This window comes from Rhinopithecus bieti, unplaced genomic scaffold, assembly GCF_001698545.2.
Source record: "Rhinopithecus bieti isolate Rb0 unplaced genomic scaffold, ASM169854v2 scaffold_9237, whole genome shotgun sequence".
NCBI classification, from domain to species: domain Eukaryota; kingdom Metazoa; phylum Chordata; class Mammalia; order Primates; family Cercopithecidae; genus Rhinopithecus; species Rhinopithecus bieti.
Genome location: NW_016806263.1, coordinates 2,144,501 through 2,163,491, shown reverse-complemented (window position 1 = coordinate 2,163,491; position 18,991 = coordinate 2,144,501). Strand labels below are relative to the sequence as shown.

At 41.9% G+C, this 18,991-nt stretch overlaps 1 protein-coding gene across 2 annotated transcripts in view; it reads left to right on the top strand.

The window, feature by feature from the left end:
• Positions 1-18,991, top strand: part of C1QTNF7 (C1q and TNF related 7) — a 108,726-nt gene that overhangs the window by 32,010 nt on the left and 57,725 nt on the right. The window contains exons 1-2 of one of the 2 annotated variants that reach the window (XM_017875356.1): positions 2,329-2,378; positions 2,673-3,604. The exons of the other annotated variant lie outside the window; for it this stretch is intronic. The gene's annotated coding sequence lies outside the window, so the exon portion shown is untranslated. Of the gene's footprint in view, positions 1-2,328; positions 2,379-2,672; positions 3,605-18,991 lie in introns of those variants that run through there. 2 annotated transcript variants of the gene reach the window in all.

Genomic DNA, 18,991 nt, shown 5'->3' with positions numbered 1-18,991 from the left:
CCCTTGCAGGAACCCAGGCATTGACCAGCAGGCAGCAGATGTGACCCAGGATTTGCTCCTCAAGCGGCCTCTCTTCACATTAACCACCTCATTCTTGATCAGCCAAACCTAGCAAAATAGACAGGGGAAGAATACATTTGGTGGTACACAGACAGCTTAATAAAGGGGCCTCATTAGACTGTTCTCAGACATACGCTTGCTAGTCATACTGCTGCAGGTGAATTCTGAAGGGCCTTTCTTCTACTATTTACTTTTCCCGGTTTGCCCCTGTCTAATCCTCCCTTGCTCCTCTGTAGCATCTCATGTTAGTGTTCTAATGGCTGGACAGCTCTTAGTAAGCAAAGCATCCCTGGCATCAGGGAGCTTACAGACCAGTGAGGGGGACAACCATTATGCGAATTATCTTAGAAATATAGACCTATTGCTATAACCACTACAATAATAAAACAACATTTATGAAATCTTATGAAAGGAGAAAAAATTATAAGGGGAAGTGTAGGACAGTATAAGAGAATATAGTGAGGAAGAGCAAGGGTGGGGAGGGTCAGATCAAAGGAAACATCCCGGGGAAGAAGCATGTGCGTTCAGTTTGAACTAATGAAGGGACTTATTAACATGAAGGAGGCTGGGAGGGATGCAAGGAGAGAACATTCCAGGCAAACTCTACAGCTGTCAGTCTAAGCTCAGTGGGCACATGAGGGAATCCCCATGGCTTCCTTCTCATGGTGCTCTGGGTAACAATGTCTTGCCTCCAGGCAACTAAATAGGAGAGAGTGGGAAGGGAAAATAAAGGGTCATGGCTCAGAATCTAGGAGAAAAGAAGAGGTGGAGGCAGAATGTGTCATGAGGGAAGCAGGGTTCTGGTCGTCATGGTTTACATTTGGTCACTGCCGCTTACTAGCTTTGTGACCGTAGAAAAGTCACAACCAACCTATCAATGTTGTTTTGACAATTCAGTGAGGAGAAAAAAGGCTCAATAAGTATTCGTTCCCTTCTTTTACTTCCTGCAGGCTTGCTATGGACTGAATTGTGTCACCCCAAAATTCATGTGTTGAAGCTTTAACCCCTAGTACGACTTTATCAGGAGACAGAGGCGTTCATAGCTAATTCAAGTTAAATGAGGTCATAGGATGGGTCCATAATCCAATAGGACTATGGTCTCTTAAGAAAAGGAAGAGAAAGATCTCCCTCTGCCCACCATATGAGGATACAGAAGGGAGGCAGCCATCTGCAAGTCAAGAAGAGAAGCCTCACCAGAATCCAACCATGCTGGCACCCAGATCTCAGACTTCCAGACTCCAGAACTGTGAGAAAATACATTTCTGTTGTTTATGCCACCCAGTCTATGGTATTTTGTTATAGCAGCCCAAGCAAGACTCTACTAGAAAATTCTTCCTACAGATGATAGAGTGCAAATCTTAACTGAAATAACATTTAAATAATAAATTTATAAAAGAGTAAAAGAAGTGAATGGAACCATAAAATATGAGTTGGACTTATGACTTGATCATCTTCAAGGGGGCACTGATCTTGATTCATTTGATCTTTGTTCATGGCTACTTCAAAAATACATTCCCACTTGTGTCAAGACAACGTGGATGCCTTTCTGTGTGACTGAACAAAATGTTTTCTCTTTGTTCTTCATTCTTACCATTACACAAAAAATGGAAGGATAATTTGAGCCCTAAGAAAGAAAACCAATAGCAGCAAGCATGGGAGACAAGTACCAAGAGGTGGATAACAAGGGAAGAAAGATGAAATACACTCCTAAAAGGAAAAGGGGGAAAAAGGTCAAGGCAGAACCCGGGAGCCCTGGCACCTAGTGGTGTCAGCCAATTACACAGATGAAATGGGCAATGGTAGTTGCACATCCCACTGGAAAATACCACTGTCTCAGCCCATTAGTTCTGCTACAACAGAATACCACAGATGAGTAATTTATAAACAACAGAAATTTATTTCTGACAGTTCTGGAGGCTGGGATATCCAAGATCAAGGTGCCAACAGGTTTAGGGCCTGGTGAGGGCTCTGTCTCCACTTCCAAGAGGGCACCTTGTTGCTAATTCCTCCAGAGAGACAAATGCTATGTCCACACGTGACAGAAGGGTAGAGGGCAGAATGGGCTTAGCTAGTTCCTTCCAGCCTTTGTACAAAGTCATGAATCCCATTCATGAGAGCCCTGCCATTGTGACCTAATAACCTCCTAAAGGCTCCACCTCCTAATATTATCATATTGGATCTTAGGTTCCAATGTATGAATTTGTGGGGAGACACATACATTCAAACCATAGCAACTACATTTTAGTTTCAAAGCCTGAAACATTGCAAAGCACTATCTTGATAAACACTTCATTTGATTCTAACCACAACAAAATGAGGTAAGTGCAATGGGACAGGGATCACATACCCAGTGAGTCAACTGTGTTTTGGAATGTTTAAATGACTCCACAGGGCTCCCTTGGCCGTTAAGTGTTCCAGGCAGTGGCCAAGCTTTGATTTTCTATTTCTAGATCTAGTGTTCTTTCTGAGGCAAATGTTAAGATATGCTGTATACCCTTTCATCTAATTTTTACCTGGATTTCCAAGGTAAAATTTTCTCCATGTTCTATCTCATTTCCTGGCCACTATACTCCTCCTTCTCCATCCAAAAGTCACTCAATGGTTTCTTTCAGTAAGAAAATAATATTGAATGGAAATGAGAATGGAAAGGAGAAGAGAAGCATGTAAATGGGGCTGTGTCGACAAAATTTCATCTGAGGATACAATTGCTTTCATCCTGGACAAAATGCTTTCAGAGAGATTACCACTTTGTATGACCAAGAAAGGGTTACTATTATGATTTTTATTCTGCAGCTGTGAAAACCAAGACTCAGAAACATCAAGAGCCATGTCCAGTGATAGGTATCTTAAAGATTGAGAGTCAGATCTCCAGTCCTTGCATCTGCCTCCACCTCCCTACAGTGGACACAGCACTGGCTTGACAGTCGGCTCTTAGGTTGCTGTCCTTCTGCTAACTAGCTGTGTGATCCTGGTCAAGTCTTGTAAGCCCTGGGCATCATTTCTTTCGATTGTCAACCGAAAGGGCTGGGCTGCTTGGTCTCTAAGAACATCCTGTAAAGCAGCTCATAAGAAAGAAATTGCAACAGCTGGTCTTTGAAGAGCAGTCAGAGGTGCCCTGATTTCTCCCAGCACAAAAATGATAAGGTGTTCAGCTAATATTATACTTTTAGAAAAAATATTGTCCAGACTCACTGTGCTATTTCCCAAATATGATTTGGGGAATGAGCCAACAGATAAAGAAGGATATTTATTTTTGTTTGTAATGTCGACGTCTTCTTTCGGGCTCGATCGAACAATCAGGAGATCTGTGTAGGCCACAGCGTCATTGCACGCTGGGGTCCTTGCCCGCTCCCTCTCTCTGCCACCACTCAAACCCTGGGAGAATGCTTTTGAAAGCGAATCAGGAAATTACTTATCAATCTGAAGCCCCAAAGAGTTATGAATAATCCTCGCTGCCAAGGGAAAGGGGATTTCGAGCAAAAGCTCCACATCTGCGCACACTAGAGTTCAAAGACTCCAGCTGTTGGAAGATCTTGCGAGCAATGTAAGTAAACAGCCCTCTCTCCATTGAAGTAAACGTCTTCAGGCTTTTTTTCCTTAGAAAGGCGTCCTTTGGCTCATGTTGGTGTTTCTCTCTCTCTCTGGTTTTGGGTTTTTTTTTTTTTTTTTTTTTTTTAATGATGTTCAGGGGGTTTTACCAACTGGGGCTTAGTCAATAACATGACTCCTCTGGGGGTTGCTTTTGCTGAACAAGAAAGGGAAAGCGAAAGTCGTCAGAATCGGCTTTGCTTGGGAAGGGTTCGTTTTGAAAAGCCCTTCCTTGCCAATTACGCTCCTTCATAGTTATAGATCCGTACTCAAGAGGAGTGTGAGGCCGACACTGACACTCGCAGGGGCAAGCAGAAGTGGCTCTGTAACCCTACTCTGAAAAACAGAATTGTCATCGTGTCTGTTCCTACGTAATTCACATTGAAAGTGCTTTCTTTATTTTGATACACTGTAGGATTTTAGTAGAGGAAAAAGAAAGCATTAAAGCGAATATTGTTCTGTGGAGATTTCCTTATAGTGGCATAAATCTTGTGTTCAATTTAGCTTTTGTTAAGTGTGTTGATTTATTTACTGTCTATTTTATTTTTAAACAAATGTGCTCACCACTCCACTTGGCCATGGGGGGATAATGCAATCATTGCAATATGGAAGCAGAAATATCTAAATTGTGTTGGTAAAACTATGAGTTTGCATTACTAGTAATTCTACAAATGAAATGCATAATTTCATAAATGATGCATTGTACTGGGGTACATTTCTTTTATAAGTATTTCAAATCAAATTATGGGTAATGACTGGGAAGCAGTTAAAAGAAATACAACAAACTTGAACGGAATCGTTTTGTTTGGATCAGCCTTTGTTCCCAGGAACTTGAATGTCCATTTTGCAGATCCCTCATCATGAATTCTATGGCTGCATGGAACATATGCTCCGAGTCCTCACACTCTATCTTATCATCAGACTATGTATCTCCCAATTTGTTCTGATTCATGATTTCAATAAGACTCCACACCCTCAGCCTGGGTTGTGTTCCCCCAACTCACTGGAAAGTTCCTCCAAAATAAAGAATAATTGCCCTTAACTCTAGTTGACATCTGACTTCCTTTCTTCTCCTTGAGTAAGTTTGGTGTACACTTCCACATCCTGTACTGTTAAGACGGGTTTCATTCCCAATATGTCAGTCATTGTCAGCACACACGTAAGCTACTTCCAAGAGTCGAAAAGCTCTAGGTTACTGTACATTTACAACAGCAATTTTCTATGTAGCCCTTTCTCAAGCAACTCATCTATACTTTAATTTAAGGTGATCTGTAACCTTTCACCTTTACCTAATAAACAGATAGTATGTGCCTAACGTGCTGAAAGCAATAAAAACCAAATGTGACACAATGTTCCCCTTCTTGTATAAACGTGTCTGTAGTATTTATGCAGCCCAAGTGCACTTTTGTGTTCACAGGCAATAGCTACGTAGGGTTGAACACTGTCTGAGCTATGCTGTGGACTGCATAACGAAATAGAAAGATGAAGTTTGTAATGTGAAGTAAGTTATTCAAATTTGGGGAAATATTTACTGAGCATTTGTCATGTGCTGGGCCCTTCCTCATCATGTCTCGTGTGCTCGTGGGAGCAGCAGGCTCACTGGTAAGGCGTAGAGACTCTGAACCGGAGTTCCTGAAGACAGAAACCAGATTAGCGTCTATGTGAATCTGGGTTGGGTTATTTAACTCCTCTGTGCCTCAGTTCCCTTACAATAAAATAGAGCTCATAACAGCAGGGTTCATGTAAAGTTTGAGAGTTGATATAGACAAAAAATTGTTTTTGCCTCTTTCATATATGAGAAAACCAAGGCTAATGAGGTTTACTTGCCTACAATTACACAGGTAATGATGGCTGGCAGGGCCGGGATTTGGAAGTAAATGACCTGTTTTAATCATAATAGAGAAAGTCCACATTTTAAACCACAACCTCCTGCCCTTTTGTTGTTGGATTCTTTCTTCTGCATTCCTTTATCCAGTTCTTACAATGGCCTTCTAAATAAACATTATTGACTATGATGATTTCCGACAAGTAAACTGAAGCTCAAAGACATGAAGTGACTCATCCAAAGTCACATACCTAGAAATTAGCAGCACTGATGTCTGAACACAGGTTTTCAAATTCCAAGTTTGATGGATTTTTTTTTTTTTTCTCTTGCCAATCTGTGAATGAATGGGTGAGGCCCACAACTGCCCTTTGGGGAAGAGTGAAATAAATAACAATGCTAATGGTCACCATCAATTAAGCTCTCACTCTGTGCTTGGCACAGAATCTCTTTAATTGAAGTAGGTCCCTGTGCCTCTTTGGTAATAAATTCTCTAGATGATTCTGGTATGCACTAAAGTTTGACAGTTCTATAATCTGGGACAAAATGGAAATTGTTATATCCAATATGACCTAACCTGAAGAAGGTGAAAAGTCCTGATAGGGACAAGAAATCTGACATTTTCCCCAACTCAAATATGTTGATTACCCTGTGGTCAGAATCAACACTATTTCAGGGTTATTTCCTGTCTTGTTGATACCCCCATGCTTTCTTCATCTTTTGGCCCATATCATCTGAACTTTTTATCATCTTTGATTGCATCAGGTTTCAATCATCAGCAGATGGGTGGATTTCTTTCTCTTGTAGGCTTTTCATGGCAAATTTGTGCAACTCAATGGGATTCATCATCGAAGTGAAATAAAGCTATAAAAAATATATAAAAAGGAAATAAAGCTATAATATCTATGAGAAATTTACTCAATAAACTTTATACAGAGAAGCCAGCAACAGAGTATTTACTGCGTTGAATATAATACATTCAATATAATATATTCAATGTTGAATATAGTATATTCAAGTTGGTTTCTCTGAAAACTATAGTGCCCAGATAGATATGAGCCAACAGGGGATGCCAAACACAAACTTGGTGTACTAGGAACTTTAAATGCCCAGGAAGAGGTCATGGAGGGAGTAGTGGAGCAGGAACCATTGAACACTGGAAATAATTTCTTGTGATGTCAGCACTTGAAGCAAAATATCCCTGGCTTTCAATTCTTCTCCACTTTCTAACTGCAAGGCTCCAAGCACATCACTTACCTCTTAGTTTATGTAACACACATAAACAACTTAGCACAGCAACTAGCATAATAGATGCCTAAGAAACAAGAGTTCCTTTCCTCTTTAGCTCTGGTCCATTCAATCCACAAATTTGCACTGAGGACTTACATGTCCTAAATATTATTTTAGATATAATAGTGAACAAAAGCCAAAGTCCCTGCCTTCGTGGAGCTTGCACTTTACAGGAGACAAACCACAGAATCATAAACCAGAATGTAAGTTCAGAAATTGGAAAGTGGTATGAATAAAATAAAACAGAATAACAAGACAGAGTGACTAGGTACCAGGAAGGAGCTAATTCTTTAACATGGTCAAGGACCACCTCATTAAGGGAGGGGCATTTAACTCAAAGCTGAATCATAAGAAAGACAGAATGAGACAAAGCCATGATTAAGTAAGACCCTGACTAACCATGGGACATTAGACAAGTCACTGAAGCTCTTTTTAGGCCTGTTTCATCAACTATTAACTGCACAGCTGGTGTAAATCTATGGGGCTTCTCTAGACCCTGCTCTGGAAACTCTGCTTTGGAATTTTCTTTCCCTTTCTTAATATCACATGCCATAAGTAATTGTATGAAAAGAAGAAAGAAAAAAATCTCTGATCCAAACTATATTACAGTAGCCGTTTCATTCTTTCATTCAATATTCTGGGATTTTTCAACATGTTCTTCTTCATCACAGATAAATTAATATGTCCTAAGTGAATGAAGATTAATTAACAACTTTTTTAAAAGCTCATATCATCACAATTCTAGGGATTACATTGTTGGAGAAGACAAGAACCACCGCATGGCAGATTTTTAGGGATGAATTGTGAGGCTTCACAATTACTTCATGTGTGGCTTCAAGTCTGAAATTGTACATATGTCAGTGGAGTCAATGTGCAAGGCTGCCAGAAGTCAGTCGATCCAACACTCTAGTAGCCAAGAACTAATAGAGTGTACAGCTTTTAAAAACAATCCAGGGTCTGAAATGTTCCTTTTCTTAAAATGGCGCAGCAGATCACTTGGGTCTAAGTTAGTGGCCTACTGAAATTGAAGATCGTCATGCAGAGAACTTGCACCAGAGAAGTAAACTTTGTCTGTCAATTAGCCTAATAATTGTGGCCAAATCCTTGGCTGTAACAATCCAAATGATTGTCTCATTACTCCATTTTGTCTTTGTCACCATAGTGACCTCAATTATGAATCTGCAACCTAGAATGAGAATTTGATGTCTATAGCAAAAGAGAATATATGGGTCAATGTTTTAAATTTTCAAGTACTGTTATTTTTTGCTTACTTTATAAAACTGCAATTCCCCAGAATGCAAAGCATATTTTTTTAAATAATTTTTTTGGAAACAAGTTCCTGAGTTAAGATTCAAGGACTGAAAAATAAGAGTAAACAGGATGGGATTAGGAAATTGGAGTTAATCAGCCTGTAGTGAAGAAAGTTGTGGAGCAATTCATAGTGTTTCTTGGGCTCCGACACAATTTCAACCAGAGAACAGTGGTAAGTTGTTGTCCAGTCAACAGAGAAGGGGAAAAAAGAACTGCTTTCAAACACTTACTTTTTTGACAAATAATATTCCCAACATTTTACATATATTAGCTCTGAACCATAACTTTAGGGATTATAGTGTAGCTATTACTTTGCTTATTTTCCAGATAAGGAAATGAAGCTTAGTGATGTTAAATAACAAGGAAGTTCATCAACTAGCAAGCAGCAAAACCACAAGTCAACCCAGGACTGCTAGACTCCACAACCTGCTAACTTTCCACTTGGTCACTCTGCTTTAGAAAATAAGGGGCTTTTTTTTTTACCCACATGCAATACAAATTCTATTTCAGCAAAGGAAGAATTTACTGCGAGTTTTTAAATGTTGACATGGTCTCCTTAGGGAAGAGGCTGTGGAATTGTCTTCTTTGGAGGTCTATTAAAACCAGATCAGTTATCATATATGTCTGCTATGACTTCAGTGTGGTCCTTCCCCAAGGTGAAAAGAGACAAAATGATTCCTCAAGTTCCTTTCTAAACTTTCCAATCAAAGGCCAAGTCTACATCCATGCAAGGCAAAATGGTGGGGACATGTTGAGTTCAGCTGTCCTATTCTTCTTCCCCTAACCCAGGCCAATCACTTTGGTTGAACTGATGTCCAGATTGTCTGGAAGGGCCACAGTTGCTTGGGTCATACCATGTGGGCCATTTTCCCATAACCAGGGAGTGGACCCAACTCTTTTGCCATTAATGCCCAACAAAATGAATATCTTTCCAATGAATCTGTTGTCTAATTCAAGGGCTATACTTTCAGTGTTTGGGAACTACAAATTGTGACAAAAGCTGGCATGAAAATTGAACTGTGTTAGAAAATAGGAATACCTTTTTAAATTCTAGCTATTAAGTGTATCAGCTAGGATTATATTTGTAAGTATCAGAAAACACAGTTCCTTTATTATGCAGGGGTTTCATTTTTCTCACACAACAAGAAGCCCAGAGGTAGGTCTAGGGATGCTGTAGCTGTCCAAGGATGCCACCAGGAAACTAGTGTTCTTCTCTATTCCTGCTCACTAATGCTCGCATGGGCATTTATTTTTATGGTGGCAATATAGCTGCTGCACCTCCAGGTTTATATTCCATGCAGGAAAACAAAAGCCTTTTCCTTGTCAAACTTTGCCTTTTTATTTCAAAAGGGAAGCCTTCTTCCAAGACTTTGCATGTGCATTGTATTGGTGAAACTGTGTAAGTAATAGGGTTACCCCTAGCTGCAAGGGAATCTGGAAGTCTGTGTATTCTGCTTTCCAGCCTTTCATGTAAAAAAGGTAGGGGGAGGCCAGGCACAGTGGCTCACATCTGTAATCCCAGCACTTTGGGAGGCCAAGACAGGTGGATCACTTGTGGCCAGGAGTTTGAGACCAGCCTGGCCAACATGGTGAAACCTCATCTCTACTGAAAATACAAAAATTAACTGGGCATGGTGGTGGACACTTCTAATCCCAGCTACTGGGGAGGCTGAGGCAGGAGAATCGCTTGAACCTGGGGGGTGGAGGTTGCAATGAGCCAAGATCACACCACTACACTCCAGCCTGGACAATAGAGTGAGACTCTGTCTCAAAAAAAGAAAGAAAAAGAAAAAAGGTAGGGGGAGATGTGAATTGAGATGGGTCTTGAGTGAATCAAACCATACTTGTCAAAATATGCCATAAATTCCTATTTCTGAAACAAATATAGAATTTAATATATAATTTGGACTATATTACATAAACATTTACTAGCTGTATCTTTTTTAATATTTAAAACTTAGTGACCGTGCATGGTGGCTCACGCCTGTAATCCCAGCACTTTGGGAGGCCGAGGTGGGCCTGGCTGCACAGTGACCCCGTTACCAAAAATACAAAAAATTAACTGGCCATGGTGGTGGGTACCTGTAGTCCCAGCTACTCAGGAGGCTGAGGCAGGAGAATGGCGTGAAAACCTGGGAGGCGGAGCTTGCAGAGCAGAGATGGCGCTACTGCACTCCAGTCTGGGTGACAGTGCGAGACTCCATCTCAAAGAATCAGTGCACGCCAAGATTCTTTCATTTGGGGCTTCATCACATTATCTTAGCAAACCAGACAAAAATGTCTAAGCGATTTCATTTTCCAAACTGCATCGTATGTTTCAAAGTGCCATCTGTTTGTAACTTGTTACAAAACAGAGTCAACAGAGCCATTTGGTGACATTTTAAAAAGTGACTTCAGTGTTTGTTTCCAAGGGATATAATTCCTAGAATTTGTGCAATTTGTTCTGTGTTGCTGTGATGTGAAATAAAGCCTTCACAGAGGCTCTCAGCTGTTTCAATACATTATCCTCATCTTAACCGGTGAAGCCAGGTTTCAAATTAGGTTTTCTTTCCATTTTAATTATCTCCCCATGTCACTGTGACCTTTCCAGTCAAAGATTTAAAGCTTGTCACCTCATAGTCACCACTATTAAAAGAGGAAAATTAAAAGAGGAAAACACCAACAACAAAAAAAGAGCATACAGATTTGCATACCGAAATCTATTCACTAGTCAAAAACTCATTTCTGCAAGATGATAAAGCAAAAAAAAAATTCTAGAACACAATTCAAAGCCATGGGTTCTTGTTCACGAATGAATACTGTGACCTTCAGCAAGCTACCATTTAACCTTATTCTCTCTCCTTCCCTACCTGGAAAAAAGAATTAACATACCTGTCCCAAACATCTCACCTGGTCAATATGTAGATTGTTGAGATAATGCATTAGAAGTCACATTCAAAACAATGCATGATATACTCAGGCCTATTTCAGTATTTCCTATCTATTGTAGTACGCTTTGCATCACATTGTTACACATGATGAATCCCATACCCTTCTCAAACTCCCATCTGCTTTGTCTCCTTATTTTTGCAGCCAGGCTTTCTTTAAAAAAGCCATGCTCTTGCTTCACCATCCCCCTTCCATATTCTTGATCTAGTCTTAGTTGATTCTTCCTGGATCCTACTTGATTCAAGCTGTTCGGACTAAGTATCCAGCTCTCGGCAGGCTTACCACCGTTTCCTGGCCCAGATGCTGCCAAAGTCATTACATGTTCATTGAACAAATACTTTATTAGGGCTTACTAAATCAGGGGTGATCAAAACAGACAAAAATCCCTGCCCTCTTACAGAAAACATTTTATTTCTCTGGACTCAGGAACCTGAGCATACTGATAAGGACACTCAAATGTCAACAATCCAATGTCATGCCCTCTCCTCTCACTGAGCAACTTCATCTAAGTGTTTCTTGATGTCTATGTGCTGTGCCCACATGTACTCAGGAACTCCAAGGCAGCAGTCACCATGCAAACCAAGGACTCTAATATTGTCCTTCTTGACAATGATAATATTTATGTGACAAATGCAATTTCTAATCCTCCCCCAATCCCCCCAAATGATAATCTTCATGTAGCCAGAGTGTTGCTAGGTTCAGGGCAGAGGTAGAGAGATAGAGAGAAAGCCACTTCACTCTCTCCATAAAGGCTTAAAACCAGTCACTGGGCAGACAACAAAAACAATTTGTGTCCTCCGTTGTCCTAACATATCCCCTTTCCATTTAGGTTACTTGTGCATACTCATCCCGCACACCTTTCACTCTTAATGGCCAGTCTCCAACTCCTAGCTGGCCTTAGCCAGAACACTGTAGAAACTAATGAAATTTAGGAAATTTATCTAAGGCTTTGTACCTTCAAATTGTTATTGTTCGGACATAGTCATTCCCACCTGCTCCCAACCACAGACTACTAGGCACAGCTGAATGCTTTCAGGTAGCAACGTATGTAGTATCTTTGGAAAGAGCTGATTTGCTTTCTTCACCCCTTGCTAGTCCTGAAAGGTGCCTTTAACCTTCCAGGTCCACCTTCCTTGGAAGGACAGAGATGCATGGTGTTAGAGGTGGCTATGGGAGCCAAGTCAAGGTTATTTCAGAATGGACAAAAATTGAACATTTGTGTAGGTTAAAAGCAACCAGCCAGTGGTAGAAATGGAGGCTATCAGAGAATGAGAGAAGGTAGTTAGACCAGGTAATCTTGGAGAGGCAAGAGGTGGATCAAAACAACCACGAACAAGCGTGGATCCTGACTCACAGCTGTGTCCACTGAGGCAGGTGAGAAGCAAGTGAAGATGGGGAGGAATTTGAATAAACTGGGGATAGCAGGGAAATTGAGGTATGATAATGTTTTTCTCTAGGAGGTTGAACCTGGGATCATTGCTTAAGTAAAAGACAGTGAACTGATTAAATGTGTGCTGAGAGCTCCCAGGCCAGTGCTTGTCATAGAGTAAGCGCTAGAAAGAAAATACATATTCACTTCTGTCTTCCTTGACAGATTGAAATGATAGCAATTGTTCACTTACAAAAGATCTCATCTAACAATAGCCCATGACACCATGCATATATTTTGCCTTTCAAGTGAAACACAAATACAACTTTTGTTTTAACTTTTAAACCCTAAACTATAATGACTTCTCTAAGTTCATCTCAGCTTTGAAAATAACTTGGCCCAGGTGTATACCATTCGAGAAGACCTCTGACCACACATATTCTCTTTCTATGACCCCTGAGCCTAGAGAATGTTCCGGAGCTTCGCCAGCAAAGAGGTGTGTGCAGGAAGAAAACTGAATTCTGCAGCTTTTATGTTCAGTGTTATAGAAATGGTTCCAGACATGACAAATGAAAGGGAGTTAATCTAAACCATAGACTGTTTTTATACTTGGCCTTTGAAAATTTTCGTAAGTGTAAACTTCCCTGGGCCAGGTCAGGTTCTTACCTCCAAATGTTTCTGATTTTGACTCTCTTCCTTTAATTATTTGAAATCATAAGGGCTGGTTTGGGGAGGCAGCTGGCAGGCAGACCAGAGCAAGTAGTGGCCTCCAGGAAGTGGGGTTGCAGGATTCTCTTCCACCTTGCCCTACCAGCCCTCACCAGCACCACAGCAGGGAGAAGCAAGAACTGGGGTGGATGGCCCCAGGTTCAGCCAGTGCTTCAGGGCTCCCAAGAGGAGCATTCTCTTGCCAGAACAAGGGTTAGGAGCTTGCGATTTCTTGAACACTGGTTCTCTCCCTCTCTTTCTCTCTTTTTCTCTCTGTCTTCTCAATCTCTTGTAAATAAGTACTGGTCTCTTTGACTTGTTTTTTAGGAATTCTAGTTACCCACAAGACCAGCACAATAATAGAGAGGCAGGACTAAGCGCTCATCCAGTACCTGGCACTATTGTGGGTGCTTGGGACAGAGCTATGATCAAAACAGGCAAAGTCCCTCCCTTTAGGCCCTTAGAGTCCACTTGAGGGGTGACAGACAAAGAAAACACGAAGACATACATGTCAGAAGGACCACAGAAAAGGAAGTGGCGTAGTGACAGAAAAGCGTAGACAGGTGGGTCAGAGAAGGCTGGGAGCCATGGAAAGCCAATGTTAGAGCAGAGGCATGAGCCACATCAGCCTCTAGGAGAACAGTATTCTCAGCTGAGGAGTGACAAGCAGGACAGAAGGCAGGATGGACTGTGCTTGGTTTGTTTCAGGAACAACAAAGATGCCAGGGTGGCTGGAAAGGATCCCATGAGGCAGAGACTTGAGGTCAGAAGGCAGTGGGAGGGAGATCATCTAAGGTCTTGAAAAGACTGAGCTCTATCCCGGGACAGGTGGGAAACTACTGCAGGGTTTTCAGCAGAAGAGTGACTGACAGATCTGAAAGTCCACTCCAACTGCTATTTGGAAAATGCACTGTCAGCAGGCAAGGCGAGGTGGATTATACTATCCCCGCTCCAGTTCTCAGTACCCTGGCTGGGCAATTTCAACAAGAGCAGGCTCGCTTGGTGAAGAATTCACAGGTCAAAATAAAACAGACACACACCAAAAATTTAACAACCACCTTCCTTATGGCATATATATTACATTAGATTACTCTGTTTGAAGAGAGACATATCACATCATAACACGATAATAAAATGAAATTAATTTCACTAAGGACAGTTCTATTTGAAGCATTTTGTTTCACCAGCCAGAAAAACTCAAATACCAGACTGTTATGCTCAAAAACCAGATCTGGAAGCCAAAAACAAAAGCCGTCTATTCTCCTTCCTTTTCCTTGGACCTGCCTCTCCTGGCAGAGTGCTGTCCCTCAGGGAGCGGGGAGGATGTCCGCATCCCAGCCCGGCTCCCCAGGGTTCTGGGCTCCTCCTCAGGAGTGAGTTTGAGGCCAAAGCTCCAGATGGCACACACTGTTCCTTTCCCTGGCCTTGTCTCTCATGCATGGAGCTTTTGAGGAGACCATGGAGGAGGCTAGTACAGAAACTAGCTCACTGAAGTCTTAGATATAGGAGGTCATGGGTCCCAGTCAAATATTATTTGTCAACATTTATAGCTTTTATTTCATTTTTCATCCAACAAATGCAGGTCCCTAATATGCACCAGACACTGTTCTGGATGTTCAGGACTCAGCAACAAAAAGCACAGACAAAAATACCTGCCCTCGTGGAGCTTCCATTTTATGGGGAAGACAGATGATCAAAAAAAGAAATATGTAAAATACGTGGTACCTTAGATGACCATACACGCAATGGAGAAAACAAAGAAAAGGGGGTGTGGAATGGTTTGGTCTGCAATTTTAAGGAGAGTGGTCACAAGAGGCTTCACAGGCAAAGTGAAATTTGAGTATAAATCTGGAAGAGGTGGCAGAACAAGATGATGCTATAGATAGGTATAGGTGGAGTCATAGCCACACATCTGAGAGAAAGACTTTCTAGGCAGGAAGAACAGTGTGTGCAAATGTTCCGTGGCAGGCATGCACAGCAGGCTTGAGGAGCAGCACAGAGACAGGGTGACCAGAGTTGAAGGAGCAAAGGAGAAAGAAGTAGAATATGACGTAGGCTGGTTGGGAGAGGCAGGCCACGGAAGGCCTCCTGGCTCACTCTAGGCCTTTAGCTTTTACTCGGAGTAAGAAAGGAAGCCATTAGAGAGTCCTACCAAGAGGGCTCTGTCTGCTGAGTGGCTTCTGCAAGGGCAGGAGCAGGAAAACCAGATAGAGACTGTTGCAATCATTCAGGCAGAAGACAGCATTGAAAGGGAGGAAGGTGGCAGCAGTAGGGATGGGGAGAAATGCTGAGACACTTGAGGTGATGTTTATGGGGAACCAAAAGGATTTGTCAATGTATAATTTGCAGGAAAAGGAGAATTAAGGGGGACTCCAAGGTATTTGGCCTGAGCATCTGAAAGATTTGCTACCAATTATCAAGACGAGGAAGTGTGTGGGGGTGCAGGTTGAGAGACAGAAGGAGAAGGTGCTGGATGAGTTAGGTTCATGAAGCCAGACATGCATGTGGAGGTGTCTAGCAGGTAGCTGAATGTGAGTGTGGCATTCAGGAGGGAAGTCTGGGCTAGAAATAGACATTACAAGCCATGTGGCTAGACAAGATCACCAAGGGAGAGTGCAGGTGGAAAGTAAAGGTATCCCAGGATTGAACCTGGGCTTCCAACATTTTCCAGATTCAGAAGAGAAACGGGATATGGGAAAGGGGGCAATGAGGAGTCTAAGGGGCAAGATGAAAACCAAGAGACAATGGTTTCTCAAGGACAAGAGAACAAAGAGGGAGAAGCAAGGGGAATTCCAGTGACTAGTGGGACAGAAGCCGGATAGGGTGGGTTTCAGAAAGAATGGGAGGAATGCAACTGTAGAAAGTGAATAGAAATCCTTTATTTAAGGACTCTGAGATGGAAGGGAACAGTGAAATAAGGTAGTGTCTGAAAAGAGAAGTGGTAGTATATACAGTAATATGTATGCTATAAACAGTAATATATATCACTGCATATATTTAATTTACTTTGCATATCTTATTTTACATACATGACTAGATTTTTATATCTGTATATATTACATATAGTCATACAGATATATACATTATCCTGCAAAGAGAAGGAAATGTATGCAGGACAGAGAGGAGAACCACTGTAGTGATGTCAGGAAGTAAGGGAGAAGAGGAGAGAAGATGGTATCCAGGGCACAGGTGCAAGGTTGACCTTGGATGGAGGCACTAACCATTCATTCTTATGGAAGAGGAAAGGCCAAGCACACCAGCATGATGCAGTGGAAAAGGGGTATCTATGTGGTGGTGGGAGATTGTGTATCTTCTGATTACTTCTCTTTTCTCAATAAAATGGGAAATAAAGCCATTCATTGAAAGTACACAGGGGAGAAGAGGTGCCAGAGGTTTAAAGATAGAGAAGATATGAAATGGTTATAAAGGAGAGTTGTATGTAAAGAAACATGAGAATGTAGTATCATTGATATGCAACATTAATGAAGGACTATTTTGAGGTGAACCATCATATGTTGAGATGGAGAGCAGTCGACATGGTTCTGTATTTTCCTCCAGTGCGGGAAAACATCCAGGCAGAGTGGTGGATTAGCCAAATAAGTTACAATATAAAGAGGGGCCAAGGAGTCAAGTATGTGTTCAGAGAGCAATTAGACTCTAAGCAGAGGAAGGATGGAGGTGAACATGAATAAGGTACAAATTAAAGGTAAAGTGTGCAAGTGAAGTCAAGGAGTCATAGAATTTGGGATACACATGAATAGAAAGGATAGAAATGGTGGCAGGACAGTGGGGAGCTTGAATTTGAATTTGTGAAGGTGCTGTAGTTACTGGTAATGACAAGGTCAATGATATGATCATGTAGGTAAGAGGCTGTGGTGGAGAGGAAGACAAAACCATTGGAAGAAAAAAGGTCCAGGAACTGTAAGACCAAGATATGTGATGAGTTTTCCAAGTAGACACTGAAATCACTGAGAGTTATGACAGTAATGTTGGGGTGACAGTATGGGGTGACAGTTATGACAGTAAAGTGACGGGGACCAGGAGCTGAAATTTCCAAGAAATGAGGAGGGTGGTATAATCAGTAGATGGCATCATCCAGGAGGACTAGTGAGCGGTGTAGACAGGGGACATGAGATTCACCTCTGGAGGATGGATGGTCTGGAAAGAGCAAGGAGGAGCAGGGAGGTCACCCATTTCACCTCCAGGCTCAGTGGAATGAGGAATGAAGGGTTGAAAACAGCCTCCACCTGGTGGGGTGCAGGAGAGGAGGTGTCCTCAGAGGAGAGCAAAGCTTCAGTCTGAACAAGAAGGTAAAGAATATTCAGAGGGATGGTGAGGATACAGGGGACTTTACTGATGAGTGGCCTTGAGTTTTAAGGGGCAGTGGGGAAGGGCTTCTGAAATCAGGAAGTGGCGGGAGATGAACCAGGAAGTAGTCATAGAAGATGACAGTTCACAGAATGAGCAGTGACCAGGGGAGTCTTAAAGAGCATGAACTGGGGAGAAGAGTGTGATGAGAGCCTCTGATGGCCTAAAGGCAGGGCATGCTGGTGAGGCTGTAAGTGGGAGGTGGGAGTGAGGTGGGGTCTACACAAACCATGACAGGTCTGTGGCTTCTCTTCACTCCTGTCCATGATGATTGGAGGTGGGAAAATGAGGCATCTTTTTCTTTTTTAGATGGAATTTTGCTCTTGTTGCCCAGGCTAGAGTACAATGGTGCAATCTCATCTCACTTCAACCTCCATCTCCCAGGTTCAAGCGATTCTCCTGCCTCAGCTTCCCAAGTAGCTGGGATTACAGGTGCACACCATCACGCCCAGCTAATTTTGTATTTTTAGTAGAGACAGGATTTCACCATGTTGGTCAAGCTGGTCTCGAACTCCTGACCTCACATGATCCACCTGCCTCGGCCTCCCAAAGTACTCGGATTACAGGTGTGAGCCACCACACCCAGCCCAAACTAAGGAGTCTTGTGTGGAGCACCCAGAAATCTCTAGGGTGCCTTCCTTGATCCCCTAGAGCGTTTTATAAACTGTCTTGAGAGACACAGGTGCATTGGTAACACTGGATTATAAAATGTGAGTAGGTCAGGGGGCAGGAAATGAGGCGCACACGGTCAGCAGGGCAGGTTATGGAGAACTGTGCATCATGTTAAAGACTTCTTCATTAATTCTACAAATGAGGGTTATTAGTCTGTGGTATGAGAGAGGTACTTTGGAACTATGAAGATTATGGACTCTTCTACTCCCACATAATCCTACACAGCCATTATGCCTACAATTTCAGGGAGGGGAGGAATTTGTCAGTTGTATACAAGACTATTCAACCAGAGAAACAGATGAGTAGGAAATATATATTAAGAGGCATATTGCAGGGATTCGGATTATGCAGATGTGGGGGCTGGCTGGAAGTCTAAAATCTGTAGGGGAGTCCTCCAGGAAGGGCAGGCTGGAACACTAAGGAAGGAGCTGATGCTGCGGTCCACAGGCAAGCATCAATCAAAGGATTGAAGCTCTGCTCTTCAATCCTTTCAACTGAACTGAGGCACTCAGATTATCTAGGAAAACTTTACTTACCATCAACAGATTATTGAATGTAATCATATCTACAAAACACCTTTACAGCAAAACCTAGAGTGTTTGATGAATAACTAGGGACCCAAGCCTAGCCAAGTTAATGCAAAAAACTGACCATGAAATCAGTGTATTTCCTGAAACCTACAGATCCATGGCTGGGAGTTTCTTTTGTGAGCAGGGAAGGAGCCCACGAAACATTACAGGAAGAAAAATGAAATGGTCTACTTTGCATTTCAGAAAGATCAGATTCTCATGATTAAGTGGTAAGAAATCTTAGTAAAGAATCTGAACAAACAGTACTAAAAATAAAATATAACTTTCTCCAGTGCAAATCCATGT